The sequence below is a fragment of the Acomys russatus genome, chromosome 17 (genome assembly GCF_903995435.1).
Source record: "Acomys russatus chromosome 17, mAcoRus1.1, whole genome shotgun sequence".
Taxonomy (NCBI): Eukaryota; Metazoa; Chordata; class Mammalia; order Rodentia; family Muridae; genus Acomys; species Acomys russatus.
This window is the reverse complement of record NC_067153.1, coordinates 2624314-2644491: the sequence shown is the minus strand read 5'-3', so window position 1 is coordinate 2644491 and position 20178 is coordinate 2624314. Positions and strand designations below refer to the sequence as shown.

Genomic DNA, 20178 nt, shown 5'->3' with positions numbered 1-20178 from the left:
ATACACATAGCAAGTTCCAAACTAGCTAATGCTAGACACCAGGATCCTGCTTCCCAAGTGAGGACACTTGAAAACACTTCAAAAACAATATCCAAATGCCTGCCTAGCTGTAGCTTTGGGTATTTTGACTTATTATATGGTGGTTTGAATAGAAATGCTTGCTGCATAAGGGGTGGCATTATTGGGAGGTGTGGCCTTGTTACAGGAAGTATGTCACTGTAGGGGCAGGCGTTATGGTCTCCTCAAAGCTCCACAAAGTGTGCTACACAGTCGCTTGTGGTACCTGCAGATCAAGATGCAGAACTCGCAGCTCCTTCTTCAGCGCCATGTCTGCCTGTGTGCTGCCATGATGATATTGGACTCTATCTCTGCCAACCCCAATTAAATATTTTCTTTTATAACAGTTGCTGTGGTCAAGGTGTCTCTTCACAGCAATAGATACCCTAACTAAGACAACCTATTAACACATTTCCAACTCCTCCTCTCCCCCAGTAACTGCCACCTTACTTTCTGCTTGTGCGCATTCTTTCACTCAGCATGATCTTGTTAGTGCTCACCAGCACTTCACTTCTCTTCAGGGATGAATGATAGATACGACAGCAATCACACTATTGTTATTTTATGTTGTGCTGGTCCTCTCAGCACTTAACACTGGATAGGAACTTCAATCGGAGACTGAGTTATTTCTAGTTGGAGAAATTCCATTTGTCTACTTTGCCTTTACTGTCTATTCTTTGGGGTTCTTTCCTAAAAACAGCCACTGTTCACAACTACACCATGAGGCTTTTCCCCTTATGCTTTTTCCAGGAGCTTCAGACTCAGTCTTGCATTTAAGTCTCAGCCCACTTAAGCTCTGCTTTCATTTTCTAGATGATCTGCCACAGCAATGTAAGGTAACATGTGATGTTTCAAACATGGACCTTGGATAAGGACCAGATCAGGCAACTGACAGATGGCATCATCTCAGTCTTTAAGCCTTTCTTGCTGGTGAACTCTGAGAGGTCTCCAGGCAGGCTGTAGGCAGGCTGTAGGCAGGCTATAGGCAGGCTATAGGCAGGCTGAAGGCAGGCTGTAGGCAGGCTGTAGGGAGCACTAGTGCGCTGGAACCATGCGCACCTAGAGTTCAGGACAATGGAAGTAACAGACTGAGACTACAGCCCAAACAAACAAAATCCTCTCTTCCACCTATGTTGAAGTACATGTTCCTTTTTAGCTATAGTCCTGCTCCCCAAGTACGCCACAGCACACCAACTGCATTCTCATGTTAAAGTAGAACTTAGAGCAGTGACACAAAGGTGCAGAAGCCCATTCTGAGAGAAGGTGTGGAGATCTGGAATGTGTGACCTAAGAAGCACAGCCACAGAACGAGGGAACAGACTTAGCTGATGTGAGAAGCAAACCCATGCTGCATACAGACTTCAGCAACATCCCAGGTACCAACAGCACCAGGACGACCATGAACTTCAATAAAGAAATAAATGGAAAAACAAAACTCATCACCATAAGCTTGCAACCATGTTACAGAAGAAGCAGAATGTGTACTGCATTCAAAGACGACAGAGCGCGTTGTGCTGGTGCATAACAATCTCATCAAAATCAGAACTGAGGCAATAGAGAAATTGCTCTCTGACTACAGCAGTTTCAAACTTGAAATCTTCAAATGCAGATAAATTAACAAATCTAAGTATGCCACAAGTCAAAGAGGAAGACTTGAGGACGTTCCTTTAATCTACTGATAAAAATGTATCAAAATTGGCAGAACAGGTCAGGGTAGTGCGAAAAGGAAAGTTAACAGGACTAAATCTCTACATTAGAAAAACAATCAGTCCATGCAAACCTAGAGGAGGGGACAGAACAGAGCATCCTATCAGGCTCACATAAATTTCCCAGAGGAGTTTGGACAAGAGGTGTAAGAACAGTTCAATCAGTGAGAGCCTATTCAGTAACAGGGCAGGGGAAACTCACGAGTGGGAGAAAAGTCAGTGCAAAAATTCCTTAAAGAATTACAGGAGAAAAAGCATCTTTGGGATCTAGAATAAGACAAAGGATTCTGACCTGAATTTTTAAAAAATCATAAAAGACCCAACCACGCGAGAATGAGAGACGATATAAGATGATAAGAAGCAACACACCCAACAGTGAACCCACACATCCAGAACACAGAAGGGCTCCTCAAAATATGCAAATAATAATATGGAAACCGTCTACAATATGAATAATCATTCCACTGGGGAGATTTGTAAACAGAAAACAAAGACGTAAAGGTAAGAAGACAGATAAGTTAGGGTAAATGGAGAGAGCTGGAGGTGATAAGGGGGAGCTGATACGTTCATATTTCACTGTATACATGTGCAAAAATCTCATGAATAAAAAGATGCGTATCACCACTTTCTTACATTCAGGTAAACATCAGCTAAAATAATAACAACATCATTACACACCTATACTGACATCTAAAACAAAATACCTAACAAAATCATATGCTAGTGAGTATGAATAAACTGTAGTCATGGCTGTGGAGGATATGTAAACTGGTACAGAGATTACTGAAAGCACTTTAGTACTTTCTTTAAAGACAAAATATATAACTACCATGACACTCCTAAGTGGTACCCTTTGAACATTAATCAAAGAAAGATGAAAGACTACGTTCTCAACAAAAATTTGTTTATAAGAACCCAAGCTGTAGTTTATCCATATCACAGAATATTACACAGCAATCAAGACCTTAAAGTCTCCAGAGGTTCACACTTTTGATTCCTTTCCTATGACTTGTTCAGGTCAGGGAAGTCTACAGAGACATAAAGTGGACTGGGATCAGAAACAAATACTCCACGTAAAGAGAGGGGAGAGGGGAGAAAAGGAAAGAGGGCGCTATAAATGATAGACTTCTTTAAAAACCACTTGTTCCACAGTTTAAAGATGAAAACTTTCTGAAAAATACCAATTATTTATATTCTTGATCAAACTTTTAGTTCATGTTCAAGAAAATTAATTTGTGAAGGAATGTTCAATTGTTTTAAACAATAAATAGGCTCATGTTCTCTCTAAGGAAACCAAAGGCTCAGAGAAGTGAAATATGGCAGCACAGACGTGTAGGTATGACCTGCAAATCTTTGTGACTAGCATACTTTTATTACAGTACTTATCCTAAAAAGTTATCCTATGTCTCAAAATTTGCTCAAACATGACATTATAAAATACAGTTTCTGAAGAATGGGTTAAAATTACAAAGAAATACTATTTAATAAGTCTTTCAAAAATATTTCCAATATATCTGTAAAAGAGGTTTCACAAAGTCACATTTCATCATAGTTGATAACAAAAACACAAATTGCACCACATCCCTGCAAATGTTTCTTAAACAAGTTACAGAAAAATGCACATACTATACAATGTTCTCATGCACTTTCCACCAAATACTCACTGCTGTCTACTAGACATTAGTTAAATGATTGCAAGAACACTTCCAGCTTCTTTATCCTGTCAGATAACCTGATGCTAAACGATGTCTGCACAAACCAATCACCTCACAGCAGCCTTCCATTTCCTTAAAGCCTCATATAAAAAGCACCTGCCTAAAGTGAGTAATGCAGTCTTCTAGTCATTACACTTAGGAACAGTGTGTGTAACCTATTCCATGTTCCTCCCTTGTGGAATATATTTCAGCTTATATTGCACAGCACATTACCAGTGCATATAAAGACTCTCTGATTAGCCCTTTGGATGCCTAAGTACTTTTCCCCCTGCCCTATAAAATATGTTTATCTTATTTAGGACATCAAATGAAAAAAATATTTTATTACGCTGACCTTGCTTTCTTCATAAATACATAACACTGGCATGTGTGATAAGTATATTTTAAATACAATGCTGACATAGAAAAATGCTTAATCAAACTTTGTGAGGTTCTAGTTGAAAACTAGCTATAAACAGCATTCCTTCAGAACAAACCAGAAGCCTGTGAGAGCCATTGTCCAATTCCAGAACTACCTAAAACTCAAAAATCACTGCAGTCAACATGCAACAGGAACGAAGCTGATACTAGCCCATGAAGGGCCTGGGCACACAGGAAGCTCTACTGCAAACTGGGGCACCCCCTTGCCTACCAGACTCCTCCAAGACAATTTCAAGCAAAAACATCTCAATCACTGCAAAAAACGATCTAAAATTAAGGAATAAATGCTATTTTAAGTGTAACTATGGTAAATATGTGGCGTGCTGTTTTATAGCTCAGACTGAAGGGAATTACAGAAGTGGAGAAATAAGATATGTCACAGTTATAAAATGATAACTTAGGAATGCTATATATCTATTTTGATGTATTAGAGAGAAACTAACTTAAAACAACAACATGGGGTATACGCAAGTTCGGCGAAGGCTCCATCCCGGCTCTCGCCATTGCCCCCATGAGTAACCTACAGCACTTCTGTGGCAGTCAACCAGAAGCGACAAACTCACTAAACAAGGCACCTACAGGAGGTGCTGACGAGCTACAAGCACAATGCACACCTTGAATAACTTAACTGTAGTACGCATGAAAAAGCATGGAAAAATCTAGCATATTCATGAATATACTACATCAAGAACAAAAAAAAAAAAAATGAAATCCAAGATTGTACAAATCTTTGCTTAAAAGAGCTCAGTCTACAGTGAGGACCTGCAAACATTATTTGTTAGTGTTTTAGGATTTACAATACGTAGAGTTTCTGTTATATCTACTCAGTTCTTCTATTGTCACATAAAGAAGCCACTGAACATAATTGAGCCAAACCTAAATAATGATAATTATTTTTCCTCCAATCAAAAACAGATGATAGGGCAAGTATGATTTACAGGCCAAACTTTGTCCTTAAGTAGTTATTCTGAATCCTGGGTCCATACTCGATTGGTACAAACACTGCTTATAGTTGTTGCTTGTCAGGTTGGAGATGAATTTCTAGATAACAGAGCAGGTAAGTCAGTAAGTAGGCAGTTATTCTGAAAGCATGAAAACCCAAAGTTTGTATCTCCAGTTAAAAATGCCAAAGACTGCCATGTATGCCTGTAAGCTCAGCACTGGGGACAGAGACAGGCTTATCCCCGAATTCTGGCCAGCCAGTCTAGTAAATGTCAAAAATGACAAATATCAGGTTTAATGAAAGATCCTATCTCAACAAACAAGGTGGAAAGCAATAGAGAAAGACATTCAATGTCCTCTTTCTGGGCCTATTTCCACACACACATTGCATATATTACATTAACAATCTTACTCACATGGGGCTGTGGTGTGCGAGAGTTCAGCATCAATGTTGTAGGCCCAGAGACCCCAAAATAAGAGACCCCAAGCAGGGTTTGCCCATCAGTGTATAACAGAAACCCTTGCAAGACATCAGACAAAGTATGCATTTAAAAAAATATGATATATACAAGGATTTAGAAAAATCTATAATCATTAAAAAACTAAGGAGACAATTAGCAAATAGCCAAAGGCACATAATATTAACAAAACAGAATCAGATTTCACACAAATCTGTGCTTTTAAATATTACACATAAAGACTCATAATCTAAAATAATTATAAGATTAAATTATTTTGAAATAAAAGAACAAAATTAATAAAACAGCACACACTTAGGGTTGTGAATCAATGCAGCATCTCACATGAGTTCTGGATGATAACAACATAGGCTACTGTTTTACTTCCTATGTCCCACAAAGACACACACAAATGAATGAATGAATGAATGAACGAACGAACAAATGGCATTATATAACTTAAACACCTTATTATAGGTATGCATGGGTGTACATAAGAGCATGTATGTATTGTGTGGTAATTTTCAATTATACAAAGACTATGAAGCAAATTTCATCCTGTTTTGTGTAGTGAGCCTGCACTTATGTGGCCTAGTACTGATGATCAATACTGTGCTGATTTGGGAGCCTCATATGATAATTTATCAACATTAAAATTTGTGGACATCTGGATGTGGTGGACATGCCTTTAATCCCAGGCAGACACAGGCAGACCTCGGAGTCCATGGCTAGTCTAGTCTACAGAGCAAGTTTCATGACAACCAAGGCTACACAACAAAAACTTGTTTTTAAAAAAATGTTTTTAAATATGAATAAAATGATGAATATTCTCAATACTAATACTATTATGAAACAATCATCATTAGTGTGACTATCTTAACGAATAGCAAGTGCCCTTCCCCATTCATGGTCTAATAATTCCAAGAAAACAAACCCAAGAAGTTTTTAGATGCATATATTCTGAAAGCTTTTCTTTCTGCAAGTTGTTTTACATCTATTGTATATAAAAATGCTCAGAAACATATGATATAACTAGCACATACTACTTTTTAAAATACCTTATAAAAAGATTCACAGCAAACACTAAACAATGTCTGACAAAAGCAATTATAACATCTACAATATAACTAAATTTTTTCATTAAATTGTCCTGTTCTGGTTGCATGGTTTTTTAATAACAGTAATTCTTAATGTGACTTAAAGATTTATAGTCTTGTAAATATCAAAGAATTATTTCATAACCTGAATGAATTTGTGAGAAAATAGCTTCTATGAATATCAGTTGTACTTTTCTGGGAAGACAAATGTAAACCTATTTAGTGATCTGATTTTCTCTTTCATCTTGTCTCCAGTTTCTGTGTAGATTTATAATGTTCATTTTTTCAAATTTTAACAAATCACCTAATGGCAGAAAGGAAAATATGTTAACCCTGGAATTATTTGCAGTTGGAGAAATCCCTTTTGTCTGGCCCATACAGGGTCTGCAATCTGTTTTAAACACAGATTGTCTGTCTTTCGTCTGACAGCCACCAAGCTGCACAAATTACTTTCTGCCTGTTCACCTGTTTGCAGCTGCGTCTGCAACTAAAGATTCTGCAGTTTGACTTGAGCAAGCACTTCAGGATTGATGACATGTGCTGCTGATAAAGTGAGCAATTTGAAGAAATTACTGGCTATAGCTATTGAAAGACATCTGTGCAGAAGCTGAGAGCTAGAGGCCTTCAATCATGTGCGTGCAACCTGCAGGGGCGGCAACGGTGTTTGAAGTGATGGCCTACGAAAGGCAGTTGGCCCTGACACTAAATAACCACACAATATATGGAACATAATCTCTCAAATGAGTACTAAAAGCTTCTGTCTTTTCGCTACAGAAAATGGGGCTTGGTTCGTTCTTGAAACTATTCTTTAGGAAGTAATGCATGACAATTATGTATTTGTTTTTCCATCTTTATCCCAGTTGACACAGCTCTTAACTTCCTACGTAAAGAACTGTTTCAAGCCCGTACTCCTGCTGCTGTGAAGGAAATCCTCAGCATTCACTGGCTACATCCTACGTGCCCCGTACATTGGCCATAGAAAGGCTCTTTGTTTCCTATCTAAATACTCACAACAATATCACGCTGGAATTACTGTTCCATTCCCTGGTGGAAAGCCTGAAGCAAACTAAAGCTCGAAGAGCCCATCACCGGAGAATAGTGCTGTCTATGCCCTACGCAGGCTTTTACAGCTAGTCCACACTAGTCATATGACTAGTGACATGCTCTGGCAGAGACATTGGACCACTCAAGGCAGACATTAGGAGATGAGCCTCTTCATCTTTCCATCTCAGTACACAAAATTAGTGCACATCAAACTGTCAACATAAACTGAGAAACCTGATTAAGTCAAAATTGCTCATATGTAATGCTAAAAGTTCAAGCTCTTTACTCATTTGCTGAAACTCAATGAAAATAATATTTCAGATAAAATGATTTTAAAACTACATCAAATATATATCATTTTACATAGAAAGATATACCATGCCTAAATATGAAAAAGAAGTCATGCTAACTAAAATACTATTCAAATGACTGCATAAAATACTGATAGGTTTGACTCCATCAATAAAAATAGCAGTTACAAACATACAGACTTTTAGTGAAATATAAATGAGGAATTGTGATTTTAAAGTTCTAGGCTATAAATTCAGAAAAACAAAAATTATATAAAATTTAGAGGAATTAACCAATACAGAGAGAGACCTATGTGGTTGATTCAAGTGTTTCTAATTCAAAACAGAATTTTAAATTATAGGTTAATGTATTCTGTGTTATTGGGATAAATTCTAAAATTCTTCACTCCTACTTCCAAATGCCTAAAAAGTCTTAATTTGTACACATTTCAAATATAATAAATGCTAATATTTTAATGATTCAATTGAAGCATATCTAATTGAAGCTAATTATATGCTAAATGTTTAATTAACTGGAAAGCTATAGTAATTTTTAGGAAGTATGACTGTAGTGAGCTTAAACCTTACAGTTTCAAATAAGCATCTAATTTTCAGTCATATAAGAGACACAAGGCATCTAATAATCAAATATTAATTTGAAGATCAATTTCCAAGAAGTCTTTGTTTCTTATTGAATGTAGACACACTAAATAAAACACACTTTTTCACTTAGTTGGAGAGAATATCTTAGAAAGAATTATTTAATACCTCTTTCAGAGGTTTGATTAATAAGTTGGCATTACTATTAATTTATGTAGGTTGTAAAATTTCCATAAACTTAGAAAATACTATTTCTGATATTTATAATGACTGAAATCTCTATCAAACTGTCTCTATCATAACTAATATAAATACATTTAGTAAAACTATCAAGAACTATCAGTTCAGCTTTTAAAATTAAATATACTTTAAAAAAATAGTAAAGCCAGATCCTACAAGCTAAGTAGGATTTGACTTTCACACTGCCGTCTACATAAATTCAGTTCAACACAGAGCCAATTTGTGCTAGCCACAAAAGAGGATACACATCATTAATGGTTATAATAAATCAGGACTTAATTTATTTACCTAATGGTGTGGGAGTAACATTCTCATTATGTTACTATCCTATATTCTCATCATGTCCAGCATTCAAAATTTTAATAGCAGCTTTTATTTTGAAAGACCTAAGTTGTAAGAACATTCATACCACTTCATAACTTTGACACAAAGTACATAGAAGCAGATTAGACTTCATTTGGTATAAAAATCAGTTGGCACTTTTACATCTGTGCATGCAACATAAATACACCAGCTGGCATCTCAAGCACACACACATATGGACTTCAAAACAGAAACTTCCTTATTTGCAGCACTGCCGGGGTAATTCTGTATCCTCTGCACACTGCAGCTATTTGTCAGGGCCCTGCAGGTGTGCAGTGCACATAAACACACAGCTGTGCTCCAGCAAGCCAAGTGTTCCATCACATGCATAAAGGAGATCTCAGCAGTTGAATTAGTCATCCTAAGAACAGCTCCAGGGAGAACAATGTGGGTTAGTATTTTTGGAAAAATCTTGGATAGGAAATTTATGATTATGTTCGTTTTACAAAATAACTGAAGGATTGTGTCATTTTTAAAGTAATGCTTGCTTACTAAGTTATTGGTAGATTGGTTAAAGAAAAGTTAAATTTGTTTTTACATTTAAATATAATAAAATCTCTATATAAACACATTGAAGTACAAAATGTGGAAAAACTTTAAAAATTATATTTTAGTTGTTAGAATTTATATCAAGGTTGTATTTATAATATTACAAATCATAACCACTATATCTTACCATACTTACTAGCTATACATTTAGCTGTATAATATTTAAAATTTTGCTTTTCTGTTTATATTTAAGATGAAATTCTTAGTACAAGATAATAAAGTCTAAAATTATATATTAGACAACATTTAACTACTTTAAGTTAACTGCTTTACTAAACTGTAAACACTATTATAACACATAGTTCTCAAATGTGATATCCAAATATACTGGCCAAAATTAGGTAGGGAAATATATACAAATACAAGGCATAATCTTCTCACCATCATGTGAAAGCCCCCAACCTAATTAAGCTTGACCTTATTAATACTCTTTGAAATATCTGGTAAGCACTTCAGGCCATCACAAACCACATTTCCCCAAAAACGCTCACAGTCCACCTTGCCAGGTTTACAAGACATGAAAGATAACTTAGAAAATGAGCTTGAATGTATTATGCCTAATATACTAATCTCCATTGAACTTGAGGTCAAAGAGTTTGTAATCAAGAAACAGCAGTCCGTCACACAAGGGAATTTGTGCTTTCCTCTATCTGGAAGTTAGAAAACTCTTCAAGGCTGCACTAGTCTGAAAGGAATCTCCCCAGCATGAAGCCTACTCAGTACCACTTTACTTTATTGGCCTACCAGCCTACACCTATATCAGGAAAGGAGTAAGTAAATGACAAAGCAATGAAATGTTTATGGTCACTTAAATTCCTCTAAAGCAAATTATTTTAGACCTTATCTTATTGATTTTGTCTAGATAGAAACAAGAAATACCTGAATTTAACTGGGACTCCTATATGACTGGTGCATCTCTATGATGTGACCCACAAGGCTACAAAACTTCCTTCTACTCTTAAATCTTCAGGTTAGATCCAGATGGAGTCTTCGCCTTAGAATATCTCTCTAACTGCAATTCTGTCAAAAGACATGGGTGTGCTTTGCAACAAACCACACTCCAAAAAATGTGTCAACTGGTGAGGATAAAAAGAATATCATGTTTCTTAATTTCTAAGATAAAATGCATTTTGTAACAAATTATTTTAAGACGTGTTTTATTATGTGTGTTTAAGTGTACGTGCATGTTGTCTCTATGCATGTATGGCACCTGTGTGTGAGTGCCAAAAGAAGGTCAGAGAGGCTGGCGGATCTAGAGTTGAGGGGTGCGGTGGTTGTGAGCTGCCCAGTGTGGGTGTTGGAAACTAAACTCAAATCCCCCTAGAAAAAGAGCAAGTGCTCTTAACAGCTAAGCCAGGCCCCATATAAACAAGGCTTAATTAAAGTTATCTGTGCTGGTTATTTATTCCTGTATAATTACTTCAATATTTGGAAACTTAAAAGGCGTCTTCTTTTTTTTTTTTTTTAAATGTTGCAGTTCCCTGGATTTTGTGTCCTATGTAGTAACTACTTGGATCTCTTATGAAGCTGTTGTCAGTCAAACAGGTGGGTAAGCCTGTAATCATGAGAAATCTCAGCTGCAGTAGTGTACCTGACGCCTCTGTAAGAATGAGTGGACCATCTAGGCATTCTCACAACACACATCCAAGTCCAGGCAGAAACCTCTCTAATCCAGGCTTGGAAAGAAAACAGTATCACCTAATGAAAAGCACTTCACAGAATAGGCCAGATGCACGGGGAGGGGCCAAAGAAGAACAAAAACACTAGGAAGTGATGGTGGCATGCTATCTACTCACTATAACAGTATGTGTGCTATCTACTTCACTATAACAGTGTCCTTTTAAGTATAGAGTGCTCAGCACTCAGTGAGGAATCTATGCCATCCCCCTCCATGGCTCAGGGAGCACAGCAGAAGCGGGCATGAGGAGAAGGCAGAAGCTGGAGACTGAGAAGGGCTGTGGACTATGTCTGCTGGGCACAACATGGCCACCGCACTCACAGACTCATCACAGATGTGGCTGCCTGCAACCACCTACCTAACAAGACCCTTCACCACTTTGTCATGTATGTGGGAGTAGATGGTGGGGTCTCACCGTTCATTGAGGAACTACAGGTAGTTAATGGATGCCAAGAGGAAGCCATTCCCTTCAGTAATATAGCCACTGATAAGCTGCCTATGATCCAGTAAATAGCCCTTGACTCATGCCCAGGCAAGCACCCATAATTAAAGTTGGTGTGTCAATAGAGGTAGTAGAAATGAGAGAAGTTAATGAGTGCTGAAAATACCCAAACTCAATATGTTCTCTTTATGAAGTTATAAAAACCATTTTTTATTTTATGTACATTTAAATATATACTCAGTACAACCTACATCTTGCTTATGCTTGTAACCACACAAATGGAGACGGGGCAAGGAAATTAACTTTAAAAACAAACCTAGCATATCCACATACTATGTCACACATTAAAAGAGCATGTATGAATTTGTCTTAACTTCAATATTCCTAAAGGTAAAAAGCAAAATAAATACATAACTTCATTTGCTTTATAAGCATCACGGAATTAGAGAATAACTAAAATTAAAGAGGTCATTTCATTGCAAAATTATTTAGAGAAATCTGCTGTACCTCAAAGTTCTTTGATTAGGCTGTTCTTTAAAAACCTCTCTTTCTCTCTCAATACATATATATGTAATTATATTTAATTAATATAAATATAACATAATTATATTTCATATAAATATAATACATTGTTTAACATATTAATTATAATTATGCATATACTTGAATTTTCAAAGATTTATAAAGGACCAGTGAGCCTGCTCATCAGGTAAGGGCACTTGCCATGAGGGCTGATGGCCTGAGTATGGTCCCCAGGTCCCACTAGGTGAAAAAGGGACACAGACTCCTACAGCTGTCCTCTTACCTCCACATGTGCATCATGACACCCATGACCACACACAGATATATGCACCAAAACAATGAATTAAAAAACTGACAGGTGAGCGCAGAGACTGAAGTATGCTTCTCTGAGCAATTAGCAACAGTGGAACAGCAGTGACATGAAGCCTACTGTGTCAGAGTTCTGAGGGACAACCACTGAGGCTGCTGAGCAGCACAGCCATGTCCATAACAGTATTTATTTTGTGGACTGTAATAAGCAGAAGCACAGATGGCATAGCTCCCTCTGCAAATGTGTTTAACCAAGAAGACAAAGACAAAATATCTGACTGGTTTTAATCAATTCATATCGAAAACTTTATGCCTTCAAATAAGTAACGTATGATCCAATGGAGCCAAGAATCCAAAATTCATGACAAAATGCATACAATTTTCCCAAGACCTTCAGATTACTGCAGAATGTGTGAGCCCTGCCACTGAGTGGTCAGGAGAGCCATGCTCCAAAGCACTTGGATGTTCATTAACAGTCACAGTCAAGAGTGTCAAACTGCCTGCTCCACATTTGTGTTGACACCTACACACAAGCTGCCCTCAGCCCTCACCAGAGAAGTGCTAAGCGCAGATACTACTAGCTGCTCAATGTACTAAGGAAAAGAGGCATGGTTGAGTGCTCACCCTAAGCAGGGCATTGAAATGGCTATCTCTCCAAGCTTATGGATATCCCACGCAAAAGAATGAAAATAATATAAGAGCCTGAAAATGGGAAGAAGGGTGACAAAACAGTGTCCTCTCAGCACAACATAGCCACTGCAATAAAAAAACTTAAAGCAGCTAATGATTTCCTGCACTGGCCCCGCACAAGACTGGCTAATCAACATTCAGTCAAAGAAGAGGGACCTTCTCGTAGGATCTACCCTGCCTTGCTAAACTATGGGTTACTAAAGGATTCTGGGAAAGGGTGAACCATTATATACAGAAGTATTATATACCCACTGGTGAGCCCATGAGCCTCACTAGATAGCTCAATACTCACAGTCACAGAAACCACCCAAGTTAAATTCAGTGAGTCAGAAAACAAAAAAGACAGGATCAGAGGAAAGTGACCTGTAGTGAGAGGGGGTGGGATTGACAAGGGCAAGACTCTATTAATCATTACACAACAGCAAAGTGCTACCATATGATATGTCACGCTTAGTAAATAATGGCTACTTATTCTCAATACTAGTCAGTCTCTGAGCACTTAGGAATAACTGCCAGACCTTTTTTCCTGGGAAGTAAGATAAACTGGCCAATAACTGTCAATGTGGAAATGAAACATTTGAATACAATGGACTTTTTTAGTTTCCACATGAAATAAATCTTACAAATTTTCCATCTTTCTTATATTTTAATGCAGTCTAACATCATTCATCTTATTTTTTATTCCACAAAAGGAGTGACAAAACATGTAAGAGAAAAATTTCCTGCAGAAGTAAACTAGTTTTTAATTACCAATAGTCCAAATTAACTCGCTCTTCACACTGAACTGAGCAGCATGGTTCCCTAACCTGTGCTCGTCACCATTTGTTTCCTCCTGCCCTGCTGGGTAGGATGAGATGAAGGGCAGGTTAGCACTACACACAGGAAAAGTGAAATTGAAACGATGTCCTGTATCCAACCAGACCAACAAATTAAAGCTGGATTTTAACAACAGAAAGTCTACAAGCTCATGGAGACTGAACAACTCTCTACTCAATGGCCACTGGATCAAGGAAGAAATAATTTAAAACTTCCTAGAATTCAATGAAAATGAAGGTACAACATAACCAAATTCATGAAACACAATGAAAGTGGTGCTAAGAGGAAAGTTCATAACACTAAAGAAATTGACACAATCTCATACTAGCAACTTAGCAGCATACCTGAAAGCTCTAAAACAAAAAGAAACAATGACACCCAAGAGGATTAGATGCCAGGAAATAATCAAACTGAGAGCATAAATCAACAAAACAGAAACAAAGAGAATAATACAAAGAATCAATGAAACAAAGAGTTGGTTCTTTGAATAAAATCAACAAGATAGAAAACCCCATATCGAAACCAACTAGAAGACAGAAAGAGAATATACAAATTAACAAAATCAGGATTGAAATGGGGATATAACAATAGATACTGAAGAAATCCAAAGAGTTATTAGATCTTCAAATATCTGTACTCCACAAAATTGGCAAATCTAAAAGAAATGGACAATTTTCTTGATAGATAGCACTTACCAAAATTAAATTAGGATCAGGTAAGCAAGTTAAATAGACCTATAACCCCCTCCTCAAAGAATTAAAAGCAGTCACTAAAATCCATCCTCACCATAAAAAAAAGCACAGGACCAGAGGTTTTAGCACAGAATTCTACCAAACTTTCAAAGGAGAGCTAATACCAACACTCTTCAAACTATTTCACAAAATAGAAACAGATGGAACATTGCCAACTTCATTCTATGATACCACAGTCACACTGATACCCAAACCAGACAAAGGCTCAACACAGCAAAGAATTTCAGACCAATTTCCCTCATGAACACTGGTGCAAAAAGTACTCAATAAAATATTTGCAAAGCAAATCCAAAAGCACTTCAAAAAGATCATCCACCATGATCAAGTAGGTTTCAACCCAGAGATGCAGGGATGGTTCAATATATGGAAATCCATCAATATAATCAATCATATAAACAAACTGAAAGAGAAAAAAACACATGATAATCTCATTAGATGCTTTTTTTAAATGCGTTTGACAAAATCCAGCACTCCTTTGTGATTAAGGGCCTTGAAGATATCAGAGATTCAAGATACACATCAAACCTAATAAAGGCAACTCACAGCAAGCTGAAAGCCAACATCAAATGAAATGAAGAGAAACTCAAAGAAAAAGTTTTAGCTGGAGCAATAAGACTACTAAAGGAAATGAAGAGGATACAAATTGGAAAGAAGAAATCACTATTAGCTGTGAAGGAATTTTAATCCTCTGGCAAGGAATCACATCCAAAATCCTAAGTCTGTGTGATCCAGCTGGACTACAGACCCCCCTTAGTACACACCAGTAATCCCTCTGGCTAAAATATAATATACACTTTTAATCCCAAAAAAATGATTTCCAGTTGTGGGGCAAATAAAGTGATGAATCAGAGAAAGACTTGACAGTACAAGTCAGACATAGGATATACTCAACTTTCAGGAGAACAGACAACAAAGAGAAGCTACTTAAGAGCAGGGCAGAGAGAGACCAGGAGAAGTAGCAGCTACAGTACAATAGAGTTCCAGAATACCGTACAGTTCAGTATAGTCCGGTACAGCTCAGTTGAGTGCAGTTGAGTTCATGTAATTCAGTTTGTGAAGTTCAGAGGCAGCTTTTCCAAGCAGAGTAATTCAGGGGTAAGTGGAAAGAAGCAGATGTGATTCAGTTTTGAGCCAGCACAGCTGAGTTAAACCAGCCAGCCAGAGTTCAGAAAGAACTATATAGGGTGAGATTATTTAGCAGTAAGTCTTGGGGGCTGAAAATATTCTAAGGAATCTCAAATGGCTGAGAAATAATAAAAAAAAAAAAAAAACCAACATTCTTAGCTATCAGGGAAATTCCATCATAAACCTGTCAGAATGGCTAAGATCAAAACACAAGTGACAGCACATACTGAGGATGTGAAGCAAGCGGAACACTCTTCCATTGCTAGTATGAGTGAAAACTTGCAGTCACTTTGGAAGTCAATACAGCAGTTGAAAGGAGTTTAACTGAACCAACGTCTCCAATTCTGTACAATCTGTCTCAGATTTCTTGACAAAGGCATACTCCCTTTGGGAAAACTACAGTCAATGTCTGAGTTGAGGGACATCTCTGGAACAGGACAGGCTCCCGGGAGTCCATGACAGTGACCCTAGCTGAGATTCCTAGAAGCCATGGATTAAGTAGCCTGAAGCGGCTACCTCCTGTATCCAGGCAAGACTTCCAGTGGAGAAAGGGGGACACCAACCCACTGACACAACCTTGACCCAAAACTTGTCTTACCTATAAAAAGTGTAGGGATCAGCCAGCTGGGCGTGGTAGTGCACACCTTTAATCCAAGCACTCAGGAGGCAGAGCAGGTAGATCTCTGTAAGTTACAGGCCTACAGGTCTACAAAGAGAACACAAGGACAGCCAAGGCTGTACAGAGAAACCATGTCTGGAAAAAGAAAAAGCAAACAAACAAAAAACTGTAGGGATAAAGATGGAGTAGAGATGAGGGAATGGCAAATCAATGACTGGTCCAACATGAGACTCACCCACCCCATGGGAGAGAGCCAGCCCCTGTCACTATTAATGACACTCTGCTATGCTTACAGATACGAGCCTAGCATAACTGTCTTCTGAGGGGCTTCACGCATCAGCTAATGGAAACAGATGCAGAGCCCCACAGCCAAATGGTAGGCTGAGCTTGGGAATTTTGTGGAGGGGTAGGAGGAAGGATAGAGGGAGCCAGAGGCATCAAGGACACCACAAAAATTAATCAATTCTGAGCTATGCTGAAACAAAAGAAAGGAGGGAAGGAGGAAGGAAGCAAGCGAGGGAAGGAGGGAGGGAGAGAAGAAAAAGAAAATGTATAATTTTTTGAGAAAGAAACAAACTAAACTAAGAGTGAATTTCTTATTGTGGACATATGGTTTTTATATGAGTACATTTTACCTGTGAGGATGAATAACTTTGGTTAACATATTAAAGCTCCAAATAATGTGAAACTCACATTCTCTAAAAATAACTTTATTCCTCTTAGGGAATAAAATTTAATTTATTTAAAAGAGGTAGTTATTAATATTAAAATTGAAAGCTACTAGGCAATTTGGAGGCTTATTCATCTAGAACTCTTTAGGATATTTCCTCACAAGTAACATATTAGTTACTGAAGAAAAATGAAGCACTGGTTTTTACAGATCATTAAATTTCTTTTCAATTTCATATAACCTGTCAGTTCTTAATTATACACTTCTGGAACAAAAATCAGGCGAAAAATTATTAGTATATAAGCATAAAATAAAATTAATCCATGAAAAGCATACACTCAGAATAAATAAAGTGTGTAACAAAAAAGCATTTGATAAATTATAAAATCTCAATTGTGCGAATTGCTTAACACTAACAATTAGCCATACTTTAAAAAAAAAATCTGGTAAGCTAAAATGGAGCCAGTAGTGTAACTACTACACATAGTAATCACAGACTAGGTGAACAATTTTTAAATCCAACTGTTTTAAAGGAAGGTTAGGTCTCCCGTAGGAAATAAAAGTGGAAATGAGTCTAAGGGAGAAAATGGCTTGGTTCCACACCTTTAAAATTGCCTACAGCAAGGCATCAAAAAATAAAATAAAACAAAATAAGTCCCCTGGGTCTGGGTCAGCAGAGTAGAGCTACAGCTGAACCCCTGGGTCATCAGTGGTAAGGGAAGGCTGGCTGAGGGCTGAGGTAATGTACTTACTGCAGTCAGAGCCCTGTGCCAGTACGGCCCACAGTACAAAGAGTTCTTATGTGAACATCATGTACTGAGAAACTCTAAAACCACTTAGTTGTTCCTGAGTATTGAAACATGGAATACACCCAAATGAAAATGTATATAAAATTATGAAGATTATTAGTCCAACTTGTCACCAAAAAGAACAACCTAAACTCTATTTGCAATCTACTGATCATATTTTAAAAAAACAAAAAACCAAATAATTGCTACTACTCATTATTAAAATATGATGCTAGCTTTAAAGAATTGTCCTTTACTGTAAGGACTTAGAAATCAAAATACAAAATTAATATAGAAAAGGGCATTTTATAAGTAGGGAAACTATAACCATATACTTATATATATATATATAAAATCTTCTGACCTTCTGACACTAATAAGCTGAAGACATTCCCATTTTGTCTTCATATTTAAAAAGCCCTCCCAACTAGAACAATAAATACACAAATTATATTATGGAAATTATTATTCAAGGCTCTTGGGAAACCTACTTTGAAATTAACCAGGGAGATAGTAAGAAGGAGACATGTTGCTGGTGTCTTGAACAGAGCCCAGGGCACAGCACTATCCAGAAGTATAACTAATTACAAAAATTACAAACACTTGGGCAAAGAATGCTATTCAAGAAAGGAAAATTGATTAAATAAGAAATGTTACCAGCACCAACCATCTTGGTTGTAAAACCCTTCTTGCTATACTTTAAATAAGGCTGATAGTAATAATTATTACTTTAAAAAATGCTCAGGGATCATTAAATAGTGTCATTTCCAAATATTTCTATATATGAAAAATTTTCAAAAAACCATATTTTTAAAATACTGACAGGCAAGGAATACAAAATGTTTTATCTAACAGTGTAATAATGTTACATAGTTACATTAAAATATTTCAATCTCATACACATTTGGCATATATAGACAGTGTATGTAGTCTCCGAGCCTAAGGACATCCAAACCAGACTAAAGACCACAAAGCTCCAAATTTTGTTAAAGGAAAAGACACTGAGGAGATAAGAATAAAGGGAGATGAAGGCATGCATGAGCTCAGACTGACGTGACTATGCTTCCACAGTAAGGACAGTGTCTGCGCCACGTTAGTGTAGTTACTCAAACATACAAAGAAAGGAGCCCAAGGAACAGTTTCCAAGATGAGTCTGAGAAAAGATCATGAAATGACAATGGCGTGACACTGAGAGAAGCCCCAGCTTCACCTTGCACACAGAGGGGCACCACACTGAAGAACCTGATCATGACTTTGTTGTAGAATCATCACTAAGGCTGCAGTGGAGGCTGAACGTCTACTCAGATACAGTGCTAACGTCCCAGTGAAACGGAAAAACATGCTAACACAAGTATAGGTCCAGAGCCAGGGAGAGTAAGGAAGAAATAATGCAAGATATAGCTATGAAAGGCTGGATAATTTCTTATATGTTTTGAGTAAACAAATAGGTGAATAATTAGTCACAATTAGAGAGCAAGGTATTGACAGTAAATTTAGGGTATTTTGTCACATTTAAAAGATCTTTCCAGTTCATACAAAGGGTTCTGGAATACACAAATAAACCAGCTGTTAATATTAATTGCACCTGAAGCTACAAAGAAAACCGGTGAAAGTGTTCCCTTCTGAATCAAAGATACAAGACAAAGGAAAGACGGTCACTAATCAAGAAAAGGGTTCTGTTTGTGTGAAAACAAAGGAGAATAAAAGCATAAAATACTCAATATTTGCACCAAGTGAAAAGACAATATATACATCATTCTAGATTATTTCTCCATAACAGACTAGGAAAATACAGTAAGAACTGGAGAAAGACTTTAAAAGAAATCTGAGAAAAAACATCTTTGTATGCCTGTCAGCACTGAGAAAGGCAATGGGAGCGGGGTGTGACCACCACAAATGAGAAAATTTTAAATATAATCATATGAAAAGCATAACATAAACTGATATATCCATAGTAAATAAAAAACATAAAATGTATATATAAAGGCAGGAGATTGAAGGAAGGAAAAATTAAAGACAGTCATATTGCTCTTGTGTTTTTTTTTTTTTCTTTACATGATTTCCTTTAATGCTGTTCTGTGATTTTTATTATTTGAGTAAAAAGAAAATAACTACTCTATACAAAGCCTCATAAGACCAAGCATAAGATTGAGAGGATTACCTGTGTCTGCTCTATGATTAATAGCTAAAGAACACACGCCATCAAGTCCTACCTTTCCATAACCATCTACTCCAGCTCTAAAACATGCGTTCCTAAATGTAAGCTGGTTGTTTCCCAGCATCTCA

The 20178-nt window shown here is 37.0% G+C and overlaps 1 protein-coding gene across 2 annotated transcripts in view; it reads right to left on the bottom strand.

Annotated features, from left to right (window-relative positions):
• The window catches only part of Vps13b (vacuolar protein sorting 13 homolog B), a 551580-nt gene that overhangs the window by 416059 nt on the left and 115343 nt on the right, over window positions 1-20178 (bottom strand). The window lies entirely within an intron of this gene.